Source organism: Columba livia, chromosome Z (assembly GCF_036013475.1).
Source record: "Columba livia isolate bColLiv1 breed racing homer chromosome Z, bColLiv1.pat.W.v2, whole genome shotgun sequence".
Classification (NCBI taxonomy): Eukaryota; Metazoa; Chordata; class Aves; order Columbiformes; family Columbidae; genus Columba; species Columba livia.
Window position 1 is genome coordinate 64,090,861 of NC_088642.1, and position 20,429 is coordinate 64,111,289.

The following is a 20,429-nucleotide window of genomic DNA, read 5'->3' on the forward strand; positions in this document are numbered from 1 at the left end:
GAACACCTACTCCTCCCCCAAAACCATTCCACTGAAGCTTCAAATATCAGAAATGACTGCTTCACAAAAAAGAACGACGGAGATGAACAACAGTGCGAGCTCACTGGTTTAAAGTTGCGGAAGTCCAGCTTGTAATACTGCTCAGTTAAAAATAAATACATTCAGCTAAGGAAATTACCCAGGACTGTATATTTATCCAGATGTTAAGAGACAAAGTAATTCCCAGCACTACAGCAGGACCAAGTAGCTAATGTGTCGGTTATCATGAGCTAATCATAAAGTATTGATGTAAAGAATTAGTATTTTTATGGGACAAATAAAACTCAGGTTTCTTCTAATTTCAAAAATACAGATGATTTCCATTTCCTAATTCTTATTCAGAACTGAGTACTCCACACTATAAAGAGCTCAAAAATCACAACTTCTTAGTTACCACTTCATCAGACTTGGAGTAGAAATTTCTTACAGAAAAGAGCAGTCCACTTCACAAACTAGCAGAGAAGTAACCTGGGAATTAAACTACATCTTAAAATGCTTAGTGTCAGAATAACCCAAACATATTAGAGAAAAGGCATCTCAACATTGGCTTGGCAGAGTGGTGGAATGGAGAGAGAAGACGACGTTCCCAGTCCTTCTTCTCTGTCATCTACACCAGCTTTATTTGCCACTGTGATATCGGATCCTGGTATCAACAATTCATGGCTTAGGTACAGAAAGACATGAAAACAACGCAGTTTAAAGGCGAAGGAGACAATCTAGCTGTTAGAAAAGAGGAAAACTATTTCCCCTTCCAAGAGACAGGAATAGCCTTGAGCCTGAAAGAAGTGAATTGAAATGCAAAAGTTCTGTTCTACTTCATACAACCAATTTTTACATCAAAACGAAAGAATGAACTAAGTTCTCTAAAGGAAAAGAATGCACATATTTTTGTGCTGATTTATTATTTCAAACTTATTGGTTTGGACTATAAATACAACCCATCTGCTTTTAAAAATTTGTTCTCAAGAACATTTGCATAAAATATCAGTGTTTTTCCAGGGAGCTGAAAGGACTGATTGGTGACTATTTTGGAGGAACTGTGTTTTGCTAGATGTTTTCAGATTAAGAACCTCAGCTGCCAGAAAACAAAGATGAAACTTGGTAATTCAGACATATTCAACCTCATTCACGTAGAACAGCATGCCACATTAATGACCTTTACTAATTGACCACGATTTAACAAAAAAAAAAATAAAATAAAAAAAAAAAAGGAAACAAAAAAACCCCACCACACCCCCAAAAAGAAAACACGACTTGGTACAACCAAGCTTTACTAGAAATTTGGTTAGCAGAAGAGCTGCTGAACAGTTAGCAATCCAAACAAACTTTAGTATTACTTTGCTCAAAAATTAAATGTAGGTACCTAAAAGAACAAAGGTTTCTCTATTACAGTCTGGAAAGCAGTGGCCTTCCAACGCAGCTGGTCGCCCCAAAATCATCAGACGACATACAACAAAGAGCCTTAAAAAATCCACCCTCTTTATTTTACAGCGATGTTTGTAATGAAAGCACCTGCCATAATTACGTGCAAGTAATCAACATGTTTTTAAAAGTGGACAATTCCTACTCTGCCTTCAGCTGCACGCAAGCCGGACAATTCTCAAACAGCGTATCAGCCACAGAGTATAAACCAGGGCAGGACTGAGAATGGTCATCAGCTGATGGAACTACATTCAGCAGTTAAGGCTTTTCTGGACCCGCTTCTGAAGACAAGGCATAAGGCAGTGATACTTTAAGACACCAACATCAAGTCTCACTTGTTCTGAACACAACTGGCTGAGCTTGTGCTGTTTTAAATGACACCTCTCCCTCATGACTGAAACGTGGGAATAAGCAGATTCAGTTACACACTCAGCAAGTAAATGATCACAATATACTTCACTTTAATTGACGTGCAAATGGTTGCTGTCAACAGTTATTCATGTTCAGATTCATATCTAACATTTTGCACATAAAAGCAAGAGTACAGTTTCAGTTAAAGTTGGCTGAATCCCAAGCTAGCTTCCCTTACTGTTTACACTGGCGCTTTCCTGCTATTTGACCTGCATTTGTTAGCCTGACCTACAGTTGTTTTTCCACAAAGAGCACTTCTAAGAGGCAGAGGAATAGGGAAGCAGCATAGAACTACATTGCTGCAATAAAGCTTTTCTTCAGGTTAGTTACCATCTTTCCTGTCTGTCCCTCACACAGCCCCTCAGACAACCCAGAGTCCAAAGGAGTGTCTTGTAGGCTTATTTTGTTTGTGAGTAGCACCAGGAAAAACAAAACAAACAAATCTCTGCAGTGATTGCCTATGCTGCTACTCTTGATCAATTTCATTGTACAAAACTGACAGCCAAGCAATTCTGAACTGAAAGGCAAATTCAAACATGTCCACCTTGGCTGGATACATCTTCCTTTTCATACTGTAGGTGGAATGATTTGAGAAGAATGTGAAGACAAATAAGGAGGCTGAGAAGGTAGAGGCAATACACAACCACTCTTTTCAAAACAGACACTACACAAGGTAAGACACTGTAAAGTTTTCCTCTCCAGCCATGAGAAAGACTATTCAATTACATTAATTATTCTTGCAAAAGACACGCCCCTGAGTCCTGCAAGAACTTTGCGTCAAGCTCATTAAAGTTTTTACATAAACTTCAGTGTCATTATTCAATCATTTAACATAAATTATATAAACCCCCATTAAAGTCAAAAGGAACTTTAGTATTTTACTTATTATGCCTATGAAGTTGGCAAGATACTTGTTACACCTTTCTAGACCTAATTCTTCTGTCACATAACCCATAAGTACTAGGTACTTCTGTATTTTCCGGGACACTGGACATAGCATGGATGAGATACCACTATTGAATGACTTTCCTACTCCCAGTTACCTAGATTAGCAATAAACATTTAGCAAAATTCTATCAGCTTCCAAAGAGGCTATTCAGTTAATTTGTTTCATTCATTAAAAGAGGTAAAGACACAATGGGAGGTTTCAGAGACACAAGCAGAGGGTATTTTCAGATACTAACTGAAAGTAAGATGTTAGAGTAGAGCATTCAGAGACGGAGAGTTTACCCTCTTGACTTGCTTGTATGCAGCCAAGGTGCGAGCAACTCGAAAGTCACTAGCCTCCCTTCAACTCAAACCAAGAAGCTTGGTCTTATCAATTCTGGCAAAGTTAATATTTCACAGCTAGTAACATTTCACCCATTCTAGTTCAGAGATGGCCTCTCATCAAGTATAACCTTCCATGACTGGTGTTAGGGAATAGACTGTCTTAGCTTATGGAATTATTGGATATACTGTTTCTTATAGCACTTGTTTAGAAACTGCTTATATAGAGTTTGCTTAGTTTAAGTAAGGTTGCTTAGCATAACTTCAGCAAGCTGTGAATCTTTGAACTTTCTGCTTTGTTAAGTAAAGAATTCCCCAGAGTCTTTCAGGCTGGAAGATAAAGGGAGCTGCATCCCCAGAGATCAGTAAAGGAAGAGAATAGTGTTTAACAGGAGAATATTTTGGCTGTTACCAAGAACTTATTTTCTCCAGCTGCAGGTGCAAAATAGCAACTGAAGGTCAGAGCTTTAATTGACAGCCCACCAGACAAAAATTAAGAAATCCAGTGAAGAACAGAGAGACCCCAGACTCTAATTTTGCAGTTGGTCCTGAGTGATGTCCGGGGGCTGTGGGCTTGGACTGAAAAGGTGTAATTGTCCTAAGCTTTTCCACTGAGAGTCCCTCTTCAGAAGGCATCCAGGGCAAGCTGCTCAATGCTGCCCTGTGCAAACAAGTTATTTATTTTGGAAGAATTTCTGGAATCCATGCCTGAGTCTCTGCTGCAGAAAACCTACGGAAAAGGAACTTCCCTAACAACTGTCTAACTGTCATAGAAAATTCAGCTTAGCCCAGACAAAGGATCACTAGATGGTTTGTTTTTAACAGAATGGCATCACTTCAAGAGATGTGATCCTAGTGCATAAGCGGGTAAGAACCTTGCTTGCGTTCAAGTCAACATAACTGACCAAATAAAATAAAAGTTACCGTGAAGAGGAAAGAAAACAGGACTGGAAGATCCATCTGACAAACACCAGACTGCAACAAATCTGTGCTCTTTCTGGAGCCTGAGAATTAAAATTCTTCCCCTCTCATGAGAGCAGTTCTGTTCAGTAGCCTCATCTAGCCTTCCCACCTTCAATTCCATATTTCAGTGTTCCTGATGTGAATGATGAGGCAAAACCTCCTAGTTTTCATCTAGGCTGCCTTACGCACTATGTTACAGTGGGACACTTGAAAAAATAATTTTAAAAAGCACTGTAGAATTGGAAGCAACAATAGCCAATGTAGGAAGGTGTCTAATCCACTGCTGAAAAATTTTAGTTTGCTGACTGAAAATTATTCTCCATAAACTGGAAAAGCAATGAGAAGTGAATAAGTAAGAAATTCCTTAAATCACTTGTGCCATACAAATGGTCTTGGATTGTAAAGAACAGAATATGATTAATTTTACCCTCATCCCACTTCCACATCAGATACGTTGCCAAGATGACATTTGACTGAACTGTCTGCAAAAGCAGTTATTTTATGGCAAACAAAAATATTTTACATTGCTGTTTCATTCACTATTTGAATTCCACAGCTTCTAATTTTGCCCTGCTAAACTTGTTCGTTAGTAAGTATTTGCTATTAAACCAACTTTGCAAAAATCTGAAATCCTTAGATGTCAAGAACAGTTTTATTCAGAATGAAAGTGTGCTGGGTCAGCTGGTATACAGCTAATTTTCGCAGGGAGCTGGGAGGGGACACAACAGGACAGCTGATGCAAACTAGCCAAAGGGATATTCAATACATCTGAGGGTATCATTAGTATGGAACTGGGGAGCTGGCCAGAGAAGGAACTCTTGCTGCTGAGAGAAGTCACTGCTGTCTGGGGTGCTCTTTGTTTTCTCCATGACAGGCAGTGTAGTCATGTTTTGTGTGTAAAGTGCAGTCCAGGGTTTTGCTCTTCTGGGATCAGTGGTAATGGGGCCGGTGCTTGTTACTGCTGCTACAGGGATCACTACTCAGGAGGGGGCTGCACATAGGTGTTGCTGCACAGTGAGTGATTGCATCATGTATCCCTGCCTTTGTATATTCATTCATTGTTATTGTTTATCTTTTCCCTTTTGCTGTTCTGCTAAACTGTTTTTACCCCAATTAATGAGTTTTGCCTTTTGTTTTCTAACTTCTCCTCTCCACCCCACCAGGGCAGGGGAGGAGTGAGTGAGCAACACATGGTTTTAGTCACAGAACACGGTTAAACCACGACAGTGCTTTTTGGCACCCAACATGGGGCAAGAAGTGTTGGGAAAACAAAAGATCAGGCAAGAGCTTGTTAAACCACATTTGTTAGACACATTTATTACAATAAAATAATCACTGGTCACAATGCTGCTTTGTTTGCCCACATGGCCATGTTATCTAAATTCTTACACACTCTAGGTTTTCCCTGCTGTGCCATTTATCACCTCCAGGAGAAGGACAGGGATCATCATATTGCTGTCCTGTGTAGTATCAACTTATGATATGATAAAGTCACTGGCCACACAGCTAAGCTGGTATTCATACGTCGCATTGTTGTCATGTCCACACCTCGAACACCATCTCTCTGAATTTATTGCTAATCACACTCAATCTATGGGGAAAACTTAGCCCTGCTTTTTCACCTCCCCTTTCTCCTTCAGGCCAGGTGCAACAGTTTTTGAGAATTTTGAACACCCTGGGGATGTTCAAGCTAGCATGCTTTTATTGCTATATCTCCTCAATGTGTCTCAAGTCATGCATAGGGTTACAAAAACATCTTTTAAGAATATCACCCAAAGATCTGCCACAAGGCTGGATGGTCACAAGTGGCATGGCACATGAGAGAATATGGGCAGGTATCTAGAGAGCTTCCCACCTCCAATGGTTTGAATCTTCACCCCTGAACAACTACAGGAATCCAAAGAAGTGATAGAATACTTCAAAGGCAAATGCTGTAGCTATTCCAAAGAGGCACAACTTAACACATAGTGCTGGGCTCTGGTCAGTGTCTACCAAACACTGCTGTGCTGCTTTGACCAAAAGAGAGTTAATTTTCTTCATGCAGTCAGAAACTCTTCTTTTTCATAGCTAGCATGGTCACTGTTTGGATTTCATTTGAGAACAATAAGACAGCACCTCAGGACAGAATTAATAGTTTTCTTCAAGTAACTTTCCAGTTTTTTTGAGTTGGAATGAACAAAATGTAGAAACTTACTGTTATTTTAGCTGTTGTCTAGGGACCAAGTTCTTTCTGGGCTTTCTGTCTGCAGGTGTGAGGCAGCTACAAAGGGGGCATGGATGAGACAGGCCTTGACTGACACCCAGGCTGACCAATGAGAATATTCCATACCGTTAGTGTCATGCTTCATATGTAATGTGAGTGGGGTTTTCCAGCTGGGGAAACCCATTTCAGTTCAGCTCTGTTCAGGTTGAGTTCTGTTCAAGGGCTGCTTTAGTTTGGCCTTTTGCTACTCTGATGTTTTGCAGTTGGCCTCTGAGCTTTTCTGCTCTTTGGGTCTTTTCTCTCACCCCACGCTCGGCTGTTTGGGACCAGGGTGCTCTCTCTCTCTTCCCGGGACTGGTTGCTCAGCACAGACTAAGCTCCTGAGGAATTGCATTGAGTATCTTTTATGTTTTATTTCCCTTTCATTTATATTAGTAGTAGTAGTATCTTAGTTTTATCTTGTTATTTTATTAAACTTTTTTATCTCAATCCATGAGTTATTACCTGTCCTTCTGATTCTCTCCCTATTGGGAGGGGAGGGAGGAGTGAACCAGCAGCTACCATGATTCTGATTGCTAGCTGGGGTTAAACTTCGACAACTGCTCAACATTATGCAGCACCCCAGGGGGAACAGAGGGAAAAGAGACCATCAGGCACTGCAGCTGAACCCAAAAAAATAACCCATGTCTGTATTAGTCACCCCTATACGAAAGAAGAAAAACACCAAAAAAATCAGTTTGCTTAGTGAAGGATGATGTGATAACAAGAACAGAAGGAAGAGGTAGAACCAGAGACAACCCCAATCCCCAAGTGAGGTGTGAGATATGCAAAAATATTTCAGCGGCCATCCCAGCAACACAATTGTTGCCCAGCTGCTCTGATGCTGGGATAACAGGGCCAGTAGCTTGGAATTAGAGGGTAGGGAAGCCAAGCAGCTAGAATCCCTATCTAGGGAAGGAGGCATTGACAAACTGATTGGGAAAAAGACACAAGCTCTCAGCCTCTGGAGACAACTTCCGTCAGGTGTGATGGAAAAGTACCCTTTTAAGGAAGATTTTACAGGTGATTTATAGTGATCTGACTAGTGAGCCGCTACCCACAGATCCAGGTAAGTCCAATGTAGACAACCCATGTGCTGGAAGTTTCCGCAGAGTGCACCACCATCGTATGCCAACTGATTGGTAATAATGTCCTGGAGAAAAGGTGGGGACAAACTGTGAATTAACCGGCTGGCCAACTCTGGCAACACAAAGGAAGTCTCTCTTCCTCTCTACAGGCCTGCATCTCAACTGTGGAGAAACTGTCAGACATGCTAGCTGAGAAACTGTCCAGAGAGTTCTAGCTATTCAAGGATAATTTTGTACTGTCCACCAGTACAGACCAGAAAGTATATCAAACAGGGCACACTGTGGTTTTTCCTGCGGGACCACGGAGAAGACCTGAGGAAGTGGGACAGAAAACCTACCTTGACCCTGTGAGTTGCAAGGAAGAACAATCAAAAGAGAGGATTCTGACAGGGAAATGACACACCAGTTTCTAGTGGGCTGTCCCCCAGGTGGGGTAGTAGGGCTTCTGATCCTTTTGTAGAAACTTCTAATTCATACTTAAAAGAACTGAATAACACAAATCCATTTGTCGATGCCTACTAGAGGGGCCCTGCCTCCAGCCAGACAGAGAAAGGACAGCCATGCAGATTTGGACTGGCAAAGGTAAATTATTTCTAATTCAGTGGGCCCATGATACCTCAGGTCACCAAGGAAGAGATGCAACATATAGATGGGCTCATGATTGAGGGGTAGACTTAACTATGGATGTTATTGCACAGGTTATTTCTGAATGTGAGACACACACTGCAATCAAGCAAAGCAAACAGTTCAAACCTGTACAGTTTGGGGGGCAATGGCTAAAATATAGGTATGGGGAGGCCTGACAGATTTACTGTATTACACTCCCACAAACCTCCCCCAAGGCAAGCACTATGCGCTTACAATGGTGGAAGCGACTACCAGATGGCTGGAAACATACACCATGCTCCATGCCACTGCCTGGAAAACTATCCTGAGCCTTGAAAAGCAAGTCCTGTGGTGACATGGCAGCCCAGAAAGAACTGAGTCAGACAACAGGACTCATTTCCAAAACAATTTCATAGACACCTGAGCCAAAGAGCATGGCATTGAGTGGCTCTATCACATTCCCACCATGTACCAGCCACCAGCAAAAATCAAATGGTACAATGGACTGTTAAAGACTACACTGAGAGCAATGGGTGGCGGAACCTTCAGGAATTGGGATTCACATTTAGCAAAAGCTACCTGGTTAGTTAACATCAGAGATCTACCAGTCGAGCTGGCCCCACTCAATAAAAACTTTTACATACTGTAGAAGGGGATAAAGTCCCTGTAGTGCACATGAATACATTAAGGAAAACAGTCTGGGTTACTCCTGCTTTGGCCAAGGCAAACCCATCTGTGGGGCTGCTTTTGCTCAAGGACCTGGGTGCATGAGTTTTATCTTTTGTTTCCGTATTCTTCTCCCCACCACAACAGAGCTGGGAAGGTGTGAATAGCACATGGTTTTAAGTTGCCAGTCGGGGTAAAACCTCAACACAAAGACGCAGAAATTATCCCTCCCTCTACCAAATACATACTTTTTAGTAGAAGTGCCCTTACCTGCAATTGAACAGAGCTGTTAACCCAGCTGATCAACATTAGGGACAGCAAGAAACTACAACCAACCAATACTCAAGAACAGAGGCTAAAGAACTATGAGGTAAAACAAAAAGCATTGAGAAGGTAGTAAAAAAATATATCTAGTGCTGAAACGGATTATAAATCAAGACCATTTCAAAGGTTTTAAGCCACTTGTCAAAACATGGTAGGAAAGAGAAGTAAGAATAGTTCTGCCCTTCAAACAATGTGGAAACACGCATATTTCTTGAAAGGTAAGGCTTAATCTCACAGAAAACAAGCTTGGGAAGTCAAAAAAGACTAAATTGCATATTTAAAAAACAGCAACAACAACCACACAACTTTTCTCTGGTTTTGTAAAAGCTATTAATCAATTTTAGAGTCATCCTGAACTGAGGACCACCTTTTCAAATTACTTAGCTGTCACAAGAAATCAGTCACTGATTTTCTCCCAATTCCAGAGCACAAAGAGAAACAAATGCCCTCACTTTCACTAGATGAAAGGGTATCAGCTATACTTTGATGGCATAACACTTGATGCCATGGCTGCAGGCATTTTAACTCTTCTAATATAAACTTTTTCAAGACAACTGCTGTCTTATCTACCATGAAGGATTTCATAGCTTACGCAAGAACACTTTCTAAAGATCTCATTTAAATGCAACTTTGGTTATTGTAATTCCAGACTTTCTCATCTCATTCACACAACAATGTGTTTTATGGGTTTAAAATAAAAAGAAAAAAAAAAAAAAGAGCACACACAGATTAATTCAACCAGGAAGAAGATAAGAACTGCTCAAGTCACAGCTATACTGCAATCTGCTGTAAAAGAGGACTGTGTGATCAGCACAAAGGAGTGCTGTTGCCAGAGTATTCATGTACTTCAGAGACAGGTTCTGTTATTGTTGCTTTGTGTTTGGTACAACTGGAAGCTGTAAAGAACAAGACTCAAATAATTTATTTTCAAATAATAACAATAATAATAAACTTGCAGTTTTATCTTAGTGTCATGACACACCATCAACACATCTGAACAGAACATGAGGTCTCTGAAGTATAACACGAACAGTGCATGTACCGTGAAGACAGTCACCTATAAAAGTGCAAGTAAGAGGAGTACCAGTGCTTTCCATCAGTTTCTCATTAGATAAAATTTTAAAACTGTATCAGAATTACCAATATTATGTTCTCATCATTATAAGAGTTAGCATCCAGAGCTGTCAGTTCTGGGTATAGAAGGTTTGTCACTGGTTGGTGGCTCACTGCTTCCACGGATTTCTAAAGCTACCAAGAAAAATCCTAGTTATATAACAGGTTCATGGTGCCCTTGCTACACACTTATCCAGTCCAAAGCATCACCTCTTACAAATTACAGTTCCCCTGGAGGGATGTTTTGACAGTGTTCCAGAGCGCTTACCAATTACAATGTAATCAAGAACTCTAAATAAGTCTCATTAGAGAGGCACCACCTTGGAACTGCAGACATTAATACTTTTCAGAGATGACCCCAAGCTGGGGAACAAACATGTTTACCTCATTAAAGAAGATTCAGTGCCGGCTTTGCCTAAAACTAATAAAAAAAAAAAAACACGGACATTAATACAAGCATCTTGAGTATTAACCTCCCCTTGTGTCCCTCAGGTTAAATATCTTCTTGACTACACAGCTGGTTATTCATTTGTACAGACTGCAACAGCAGTTGCTGCATATTTAGCACCATGAAGTGCTATTTTACAGTGAAAAGCAATTTAAGTGATTTTTCTTAACTGGTTCATCTCCTTTAAAAGAAGGTTTTGCTGTAATAACACTAATTCCAACAACTTTATTTACGATTATGTTGTTCCCATTACAGAACTTGAAAGTCCCTACAGATATATTCTAATCCACCAGCAGCAATAACAAAACAGCAGAGCTTTAGGAGTCAACCTTATCTACAGTTAGAAGTGTCTGTAATACAGTATTGAAGCAATTACTTTTATCCAGAGCGCACCGTCTCCTCAGTGCAGCCCACTTTCCATCTCCCCTAGAAACAATAAGATTTTTGTCATTAATAGAAAAGCATCCTCTTAAGGAAAGAGCAACTTAACTTTTTTACTAGTGTAACATAAACTAATTATAATATTAGCAGATTTATACATGTGTTCTAGAGAGTTTTTTATATTCCTACCAGAATAACATGAGACAGACAAACACCTAACACAGAAATACAGTGTCACGTTAAACCACACTGAGCAGGATCAGATCTTGAACTAACCAGGCAGTACGCTGAAGTGTTAGCTCTTCCTAGGCTACTTACAGGCAAACACAAACAGAACACATTATCCTCTGAAGTTATGAGGCTCTTACCAAAAAAAAAAAAAAAAAATCACAAGTAACACACACCTTCAAATTTCATTAATGTAAGAGTTATTAATGTGCCCCTTAAGTTTTGTTAATGTGTCAAGTGCCTGTGGCTTTCCTTCTTCCATCAAGACTGCCCCTACTTTAATTCTTCATCCAGTCTATCCCAAGAAGAGCACAGTCTCTCCTCAGGCATAGCAGGACAGCTGCAGGATCCAGAAAAGAGATACCAAACAGACCACACAGGCGCACTGAACGCAGCGTGCATTTCCCCATACAGAAGTCATATCTTTTACTTATGCATTGAAGCTTGTCAGGAAAGCGCAGTTTCCCCCCCGCCACATGCGCACTCGCCATACAGCTTACTGATGTCATGAGGAATTTATAGCCTTTGGAGGTTCTAGCTGGAGTGTAATAACAAGGAAAGAGTAAATAAACAGTTGTTACCAGATTCGTCATTTCTTCTGCCTGAAGGGTCACCTTACCACAAATGCAAGGTTGCAGTCTGTCAATGCCTCTAGGCAACTGCTCATGTATACACACTTCCCCCTCCTCCCGAGAGGGTTACTGGCCTCTTTTGGGGCTTTGCATTGCAAAGGGTTACAGGCCTGTTTCGGGGCATTGCACTGTGTACTTACAGGCGATCAGAGCACTGCCATTCCTCTGCACCGAGCCCCCGCCGCAGCAAGTGTCCGGTGAACTGAACAGGTGGTCACGCCTCACACGTGCAAAAGGAAACCCCACATGACCACACAGCCCAGTCTAACGCAGTGAACCCCTGCACAACACAGCCTCCTGTCAGCACGCACGGACACAGAAACAGAAAAGCCGAACCCATTAACAAAAGGCATAGAGTACGTCTTTTAACTATGGAAGGAGAAGTATCAGCTGGAAAATTATTCCAGGCTGCCAAGGATCTATTTATGTCACGAACTCTCTCTGCTCGTTGCTGGAATCCATATCCATTTTCACTATAGCCCATGGTCATTACACACTAAAAAGTTGTTACTAATCTGTGAAGGCTGTTGCAAAACTTTTTGAAATCTCATGTGACTTTTTTATTATTCCTTTCTAAAGGGTGAGAATTCGAAGTAAAAAAAGATACAATTTAGGCCAATATCTGCAACTATTAAAACCTAAGTTCAGCAGTTTCCAGAACTCACCTACATAATCTAAAGAGACCAACTGCTACTGTAAGCTATGATTTACACAGAGACAAAACACAAAACTCACATGAAGTTTACCTTCCCAGTGTATAACTGCATGGTCTGTTGTTCCTACAGAACAGATCAAAGCTAAAACAAGCACATAACTTCGTAGTTTACTGCAGCCAAGGACAGGATGAGTGTGCTTCAGGGACAACTGAGAAGACAAGCCCTGTCTCCTGACCATACGCTACATCCCATGGTTGCAACTCAAACTATTCAGAGGAAGCACACGAGCCCCTTCCTACTACCCAACGTCTAGTCCTAGTCCCTGTGCTCTTTTTTCACTACTCCTTCAGTTGTGCCAGCACAGTCACCTTCGATGACACACCTGTAAGCTGAATGACTCTGCTGACTCAGCAGAAAATCCCAAAAGCAGGGCACCATGGACACAGAGCTGTACAGTCTCCCCAGTAACCACTTGCCTACTTTCCCTCAGAGACACAAACATCCTCCTCTCCATGCAGGCACATCGCTGCTTACAGCTGCACGCTCACTTCTTGACTACTCCAAGGTACAACTCACAACCAGTGTTAATTCAGAAAGCAGTCAAAAGGAGTCTTCCACCATGGAACACTGAACTGTAGAAGAGAATAAATACAGAGTATCAGTTGCAGAAGCATCCTACTGCCTGGGACCTGATTTGTGACACTGACATACTCTATACCCTAGTTTCCAGTTCACAAAAAAATACAATGTTGGGACAACTTGCACTTCCGCTACAAACCTGTCACTTAACCAAAACAAATGGAAGATTAAAAACCCCACCATTCAAGTAAGTGAAATAAACTTTCAAAGAGCCCACCATAATATATATATATATATATATGTGTGTAAATATATATATATATATAATTTTTTTTTTTTTTACTTGGACCTTAACATTCCTTACTGAGGAATTAACTCATTAACTCTGAAAATTAACTACACAACTCGTGCCATGCCTTCTACCCATCATGACTTGAATTTACATAGTTCACATTTCACAGAAGTCACAGCATGTCAGCAAAGTGTCAGACTAATGATTCCATCTTCTACAAGTGCCTGGCCATGAGCTACCCCGTATTTTCCACTGATAGAGGGAGCTATAGCCATATATAGCTCTTTAATCCAAATTACATTAAAAGACACAGACACTGAGCTGCTGCTGAATCTCTCTTTCCCAAGGTTTTAAAGAGACTTTGCTTAAGCTCAGTAGAACGCAGCTTAACAGAGCCAGCCACTTCAGTGGTGTCAAGTAGCAGTACACAGGCAGATACATTTAACAGGATTTTCCAGAGTTGCACATGTTTTTCATGCTAAGATTCTCCATCTGGACAAGGCACAGATTTAGATATTCTTTAATACTATGTTTAAGCCACTGACTCTTACCTTAAAAGTTCTTCCTCTTGTCCAAGTCAAACACTTAAATTTAGATAAACTGCTTTGTCTCTAAAGTTTAATTCTTAGGCTGCTCATACTTCCCTTGACAAAGAACATCACAATTAACATAATTAACTTCTTACAAAGATGTAAGGCTATAATAACATAATAACTGGATAAAAACGGCTCAAACATCCCCACCATCTCCATTCTCCCTCAACATAATTTAACAGGATTACTTTTCAAAATATTTTTCTTGCCATGAAGGCCCTAACAAACTGTACTTCATAAAGTATTAGTTATGCTACAGTTTATTAAAAAAGAATTCAAGAAGCACTTAAGCTTCGCATCACATACTGTGAAACTTTTCAAAGTTGTCATTTGCAACCGTTTTCACGACAAACAGTCTCCCCAAATTAAAGTGGGAAAGTTTTATAAAGAATATGGAACACTTACGCTTTTGATATTTTTCTTCAGAATCTTCTAACTAGGTGAACTACACAAATCCTAAAGATCTGCGTAAGTTCACCTAAAAAGCCTCTTCACCAAAGCCACAACTGGTAATTCCACATCTCCACAGTATTTCAGCAGCAAGCTGAAACATGACCTTAGAATAGCCATTTAACAATGATTTAATACTCATACTTTTTTTTTTAAAAAATGAAAATATTAAATGAAAAAAAGTAATGTGCTCCAGCCCTGGAAGCTTACTAAGTTTGCAGAAGTGTTGGGGTGGGGTGGGCAGGGCGGGAAAGAAAGGAAAAAAAGGAAAGAAAGGAAAAAAAACATGACACAGAGGGCAAGTTTAGCTAGTTGCCCTGCTGGATTGGCTATCAACAGTCCGAAGGCAGAGAACCCAGATAAAACATCTTCTTCCTATGCCATTATTTCTCCATGAAAATAAAAGCCATTATGACATATTCTACCTTTATAATCACACTTCCCTAAACTAAAGCTAATAGGAATATTTCTTCTTTCTTCTGGCCACCCACTGCTAGTTACAGCCAAGTATTACTACTCACTAAACACTACGCTTAGAACAACCAGTACTGCCAATCCAATAGCTGCCAGACACAGAAATTACTGTCTTCAGAAACAAGTTTCCTCCAAATCTCCCTGTTTTGATGACAGACTGTCCTTGTACATTCTCCAATAAGAGGATTTCTGGAGAGCAAGGCTGCGCATGATGTTTGCTCCTGGGGATGAGAAGAAATGGAATCAGTGCTGCACACCCAAACACTGGCTTGGAAATTTTATCTACTACTCTATTGCACAGTGAAGGCACCAGAGAAGTCGAATAAAAACACAATACATTCACCACATCATAACAAAAAATATCACTGCTATGAAGGTCTGAGTTATTAGATTATCTTGCCTTACTATGTGATAAGAGCATTGCTTCCTTACTCCAGAATAAGAAGACAGGCAAGGCTTCGCTTGCTTGATAAGAAGCTCTTGTTTTCAGCACCTGGTGTTTGGGCATAAGTCCACAGGTCTGTGATATCTACTTAATATTTACTTAGCTGAAATGTTTTTTGAACATGAGGGGGCTTAGAGAAGCAGAAGCATCAATTTTTAGCACTCACACATGAAAGTCTCACATTTCTGACCATCTAAGCAGAAACCTTGCAACCTATGGCACAAAGGTCTTGGACTTGTACAGGCTTTAACCAGAATACACATCCACAGCAGCTCAGATCCACCTCTAAAAGCTGATTTTCACATCTTTGGTTGCAAGAGCAGTGACCCACCATTTCTGCCCCCTCAAGTACAAAACTGTTTTTATTAATCCAGAAGAAACGGCACGTGTGAAAATCACTGCCTGCCAGACGGATGTGGCCTGTCAGGCTGTATTCCTGCCAGCCTGTTGCCAGCAACTAGGACCTTATCTCCACCTTCTGTGCTGGTGCCACACAGGAAGAGAAACACCTATGACTTATTTGAAACTCACCTTGCTACCACAAGTCCCTTTTGTTAGGTAAGCTGCAGCAGACTTATTTAACAAGACAGGAGGCATAGGACCATAAATGTTTATCAGCTACTCATAAATTGAGTCATCCTGGTCCATGCTGCTACATAACACACAGCCTACCGAGAAGTAATTAAGTTCCTCTTCCCTTTCAGCACGCAACCTCTTTGCCAAGAGATGGGTCCATCAAGAGCCTTTATCCAAGCCAAGTCATTGACCTCTAGCAGTTTCATCAAGTCCATCAGGCCCAGAGGATTTTCCAAGCATACTGGCACTGAAGTGTCCACACAGGAAGAACATATTCTCACACAGATTTACTGGAACTACAAGAAGTAACCTATTTCATTTTAAGTTTATGTATGAAGTAGAACTGTCTTTCCATACAGTGGATGGCATACTTTTGGCTGCAATTGCCAAGACAGCTATACCTGCAAGGACAGTAACTTCCACTGCTCAAAGTAAAGGCTTCGTTAAAAGATATTAGATACTGCTTTCCACAACAGAATCGCAGTTCAATATTCAAAGAAAAGCCAAAACCGTAATAAAAAGCTGGCTGTCCTTTGTTCTACTTTTTTTCCATCTATATACACAATAAATACCACCACCCCACCAAAAAAAACCAAAAACCAAACAAACAAAACAAAACAAACAAAAAAAAACCACCCTCACCACATTAAAAAGCACAGAAAAGAGATGTGAAGGCAAATTATAACAGACAAACATTCACTTCATAGGTACTCAGCTCTCACAGACATTTATCTGTCAGCTTAGTTTCCCTACGAGGCAGCTGGCCCTTTCCACAGTGACCCCACCTTTTCCCATATCCCTTGGATCTTTTATCCCTCACTCTGAAGAGGAACGGCATGCTGATTAACCAAAGTGAACATTAAATAAGAATGCTTAGCTGGAACACATTACATACGCTTCCTTTTGCCTTCCAGGAAACCAATAAAGACTTAAGCCACACTTCTTTTTATCTACCCAGTTTTCAAATTCGGTCAGAGTCAACCACGGAGCTGAAACGGATGGATGAAGCAAACTCTAGGGAGCCCAAAAAGAAGCAGGAAAATGTGAAAAATAAAAATCTCATAACAATACAGGTAATATAAAACTGGAGTACACAGTACACCTCCTTACCTTGAACAAGTGGTTAAAAGGAAAAATAATACCTCTCAACAGGTAACCCCACGGATAAAACGAAGTTTTATTTGAAATGAAGAATGCTGGAAGCTTGGAAGCAGAGACAGCAACCTAATTTTATTTAAAAAAAAAAAAATACTAGTCATGCTGAATTTTCCTGTGGTCCTTTCCTCGTTTGTGCTGCTGGAATAACTTGCCTCTCAGATGTAGATGTGCTCTAACAGTAGGACAGGCCAAAACAGAAGAGAGAACAGATGAGCTGTGTGCCAAAGCTGACACTTTGCAATAAGCTGACAAAAGGAGTTCAAATTTCATGTTCTTCAGTTGAACAAGATCTACTTCTCAGAGACAAAACCATACCAATCAGATTAGTATGTCTTAAGCACAATCATCCTTCATGAAAGTGCCCTCGCTACCCCTTTCCAACTCCATAATCCCAACACCTTATTCACTTTTTAAGGTGAAAAAGGTGCCACAGAGACTAGCTACTTCCAGCTACAGAAAGTCTCCAGAGGAGTGCAGCTACCACTGTTTCCCACCACCGAGACTCCTCTTCCAGGCTGGAATTACCAAACAAAAGTGGTGAAGAGTCCTCAGCACAAACATGAGAGAGAAAACACTTGGTAATATAGGATTCTATAATTTATTCTGAAGTACATTATTATATTAAGCTAATGATGGAGAGAAGCACAACAATAGCAAGTTCTTTGATCATAAGTGCAGCAGCTGCTGTGGCAGTGGATGAAAAGCTTGAGTACTTAAACAGAGTAGCAACCAGTACTAAACACCTTTTGACTTACAGACAATGCTGGTTTCATTTTGAAATTAGCTCTGAAGATAAACTGTCCAGACTGATAAAGCCACCCTGTACTCTGTCTGTCCCTGCTTCAGCAGCTCAAGAGAGTACAGGGTACATCATCAGACCTTCGTTACCTAAATTTTCCTTAGTAGGTTAGTTTAGAGCTGAGGCACAGATTAGCTGAATTGGCCAAGCTGTCTTTAATACAAGCCTTGGAGTTAACCACAGCAAGGGCACCAAATCACTTTCAGATCTGTGTATAATCCTTAGCCTGGCTGACTGTGGCCACATAATGCATTTTTTTTTAGCTTCTAGATACGTCTTGATCGTGATCCTTTCTGTCTGACCACAACCCTCACATGCACAAACACCAAGGTTGGGTTTGTTGGTTGTTTATTTTTTTTAATGGATAGGGAATCCCCAAGTAACCAATTAAGCTGGCTTTAAGACTTTGAAAAACCAGGGCAGCACAGAGTGAACTTAATGGGAAGCAGATCTGACCCACTATTTTAAGTAATCTTTAGACGGGGGGGTGGAGAGGGCTTAAAGTTTTGCCTGAAGACTCTGCAGTGGCTGGGAGTGCTATTTTGCCCTTAAAGTTAAGCATATCTATCCTAGATTTGCAACCTGTTCCAAAAGAATACTCGCATAAGTACTTTGAGTAGGTGAATTCAGTGTCACATAGTGGTTTAAGTGCCAATGGCATATCACCCTGTAAGTTCACAGCTGGGCCTACCACAGGTGGGCACTTTCACTTTGATCATGTAGCATCCAGGGAACTGCTTCCTAGCAAAGGACGACCACATGCACTCTAACACCCAGGAAGCAACACTACACATGAAAATTCCAAGTTTAACACCCATTTGTTTTCCCAGATGAGCATACCCATAACACTGTGTCATTAATACAGCCTCTTAGGTTTACGTCTCCAATTCCTGTTGGAGCTTGTTTGTTTTTTAAAGAACAGAAACACTGGACTACTACACTTGCATTAGCTGGGGAAAAAAACCCAAAGACTCATTTACAATTCATATCACTTCCTCACCTTTTAAGTGAGGAAGTGTCCCTCCTGTCCACTGGAAAGCCACAGCTGAAGTACAACAAGGCATAAATTAAAAAAAAAGAAAGATAGATAAACATGGTATTTGGCACTTCCTTGAGCTGCAAGAAGCATAAGGAAAATTACAAATTTAATGCATCAGGAACTACGGCATGGGGGCAGCTACCTGCTACCTGAAGCTTGGACTTCAGAAGCGAAGTTTTTGGTGGTCAATGTCCTGTTAAGAAGGAACAAACTTCAAGGTTTAATGTAACAGACTCTTCTTCAAAGTCTGGGAGATGAGCAAGCATTCACAAGTCCCTGCAAAGCAAAATTCTGTGCTAAAAGCTATGTTTGTATAGTACCAAGCATGTGCACTCAAATCATGAAGTAGAGTTCCCATGTGCCACATTCCACGCTAACAACGCTATTTAGATGCATGCAGATCTTAAGAACAAAGCTAATAGTAACATTCCCCAGCTTTAGTCTCCTAATATCATAACTGTTGCAAACACTTAAAAAAAAAAAAAAAACACACACAAAACCCACTAAGACAGTTAAAAACAACTATCTCATACCTAAAGTGCTGAAATCACACTGAGCTTATTAGTAATGAGATCGTGTAGGGAATGGCAGCATACAGTGGCCTAGACAACTTCTGTTACAGACACAGCAACCTTCCCCAAGATCAAGGCACTGTCTGTCCTCTCGTCCTGAACTCTGGGATCCCACCAGGAAAAATCCAAGCACTTACTCCATTACCAATTCTGGTCTTTTTCAGACTCCAGAGAATCACGCACAAGTCTCTGCAAAGACCATGAGGTCCTTCAAGATCATCTGGAGAAAGCTTTGCACTTTCTGCAGACGATTGGTCAAATAACCCTCTGCCAGGTGCTTTTATGCCTACCTTTCCATTTGTTTGCATGGCAGCTTTTTTCCCTCCAATAAAATATTCACACTTAACAGCAAACTCTGTGAAAAATATTCTTCCCTCTGGCTCACACAGGGCAGCTGGGCTACAACTAAGTTACTAAATACCTGTTTTGACAACCGTGAATTCCAACCACTTGCTTACTGAGAGCAGTAAGCATTGGTTAATAACTTGTTCTCACTGGTACTACTCCTATTAGACACAAAAACTCAGATTCACAGAGATCACTCCATGATTTTGCAGTGATTCACTGCAGTATACAATGAGATTTAAGCCACTTCACATCCTTTTCACATTATGCTTCCAGACTATAACCTTGGGAAGTAGCAACTTTTATGGCATGCTCTGACATATAGTCTAGTAAATATCCCCCCCTTCCAACCAATAAAAAGAAGATGATGATTTTTATTATCTCTTCCACAAACGGCTTCTGCAATTGCCAAATACAAAGCATGAGGATTCACCCAAATGACACAGCATACCAAGTCCTACACATACATTTGTCAGTTGCCCTGCTGTATGAAGCACTGCCTCACCTTAGAAATGAGGCACTGGTCACAGGCCTGCTGGCAAAATTAATCCTAACAAGGTTCTAAAAAAAGCAAAAAAACCCCTAAACAACTACTGTGTACTCAAATGACTCATAAGTT

The 20,429-nt window shown here is 40.7% G+C and overlaps 1 protein-coding gene across 4 annotated transcripts in view; it reads right to left on the bottom strand.

The window, feature by feature from the left end:
- Positions 1 to 20,429, bottom strand: part of TTC39B (tetratricopeptide repeat domain 39B) — a 79,024-nt gene that overhangs the window by 57,256 nt on the left and 1,339 nt on the right. Inside the window, exon 1 of one of the 4 annotated variants that reach the window (XM_065046149.1) lies at positions 11,973 to 11,995. The exons of the other annotated variants lie outside the window; for them this stretch is intronic. The gene's annotated coding sequence lies outside the window, so the exon portion shown is untranslated. Of the gene's footprint in view, positions 1 to 11,972; positions 11,996 to 20,429 lie in introns of those variants that run through there. 4 annotated transcript variants of the gene reach the window in all.